Source organism: Cebus imitator, unplaced genomic scaffold (assembly GCF_001604975.1).
Source record: "Cebus imitator isolate Cc_AM_T3 unplaced genomic scaffold, Cebus_imitator-1.0 Scaffold85, whole genome shotgun sequence".
NCBI lineage: Eukaryota > Metazoa > Chordata > Mammalia > Primates > Cebidae > Cebus > Cebus imitator.
Genome location: NW_016107400.1, coordinates 5,095,896 through 5,096,872, shown reverse-complemented (window position 1 = coordinate 5,096,872; position 977 = coordinate 5,095,896). Strand labels below are relative to the sequence as shown.

Below are 977 nucleotides of genomic sequence, written 5' to 3'. Positions count from 1 at the left end.
TTTTTGAGACAGTGTCTCACTCCATTACTCAGGCTGGAGTGCAGTCGCACAATCGCGACTCACTGCAACCTCTGCCTCCTGGGTTCAAACGATTCTTCCGCCTCAGCCTCCTGAGTAGCTGGGACCACAGGCACATGTCACTACACCTGGCTATTTTTATTATTATTATTTTTTTTTTTGGTAGAGACAGAGTATCACCATGTTGGCCAGGCTGGTCTCAAACTCCTGATCTCAAGTGATCCGCACATCTCGGCCTCCCAAAATGCTGGGATTACAGGTGTGAGCCACTGCACCCAGCCCCAATTTTCTTTTTTCTTTCTTTTTTTTTTTTCTTTGAGACAGAATCTCGCTCTGTCACCCAGGCTGCAGTGCCATTGTGCAATCTTGGCTCACTGCAATCTCTGCCTCCCAGGTTCAAGTGATTCCCCTGCCTCAGCCTCCCAAGCAGCTAGGATTACAGGTGCCTGCCACCATGTCAGGCTAATTTTTTATATTTTTAGTAGAGATGGGGTTTCACCATGTTGGCCAGGCTGTTCTCAAACTCCTGACCTCAGGTGATCCACCTTCCTCAGCCTCCCAAAGTACTGGAATTACGGGCATGAGCCACTGCACCTGGCCTGCCCAGCCCCATTATTAAGTGTACAGTTGAGTGGTAGAAAGTACATTCACATTCACATTATAATACAACCGTCACCACCAGCCATATCCAGAATTTTTTGCACCTTGCAAAATCAAAAGTCCACCACCATTCTAATTTCTGTCTCTAGGAATTTAACTGCTCTAGGACATAAAGAGGCTTTTAATCAACATCCATCACATAAATAAATCCTGACTTATTTCAGCTTTGGTTGCCAGGACACTCAGAGTTAAATTTCTGTGCTTTATTGCCTAGATATCCTAACAAAATCCTCTCTTCTCTCTCTCTGTCTCTCCCTCTCTCTTTCTTTTTTTTTTCTTTTTCTTTTTTTTTTTTTTTT

The 977-nt window shown here is 44.2% G+C and overlaps 1 protein-coding gene across 1 annotated transcript in view; it reads right to left on the bottom strand.

The window, feature by feature from the left end:
- Window positions 1–977, bottom strand: part of OTOA (otoancorin) — a 78,695-nt gene that overhangs the window by 64,552 nt on the left and 13,166 nt on the right. The gene's annotated exons all lie outside the window — the stretch shown is intronic.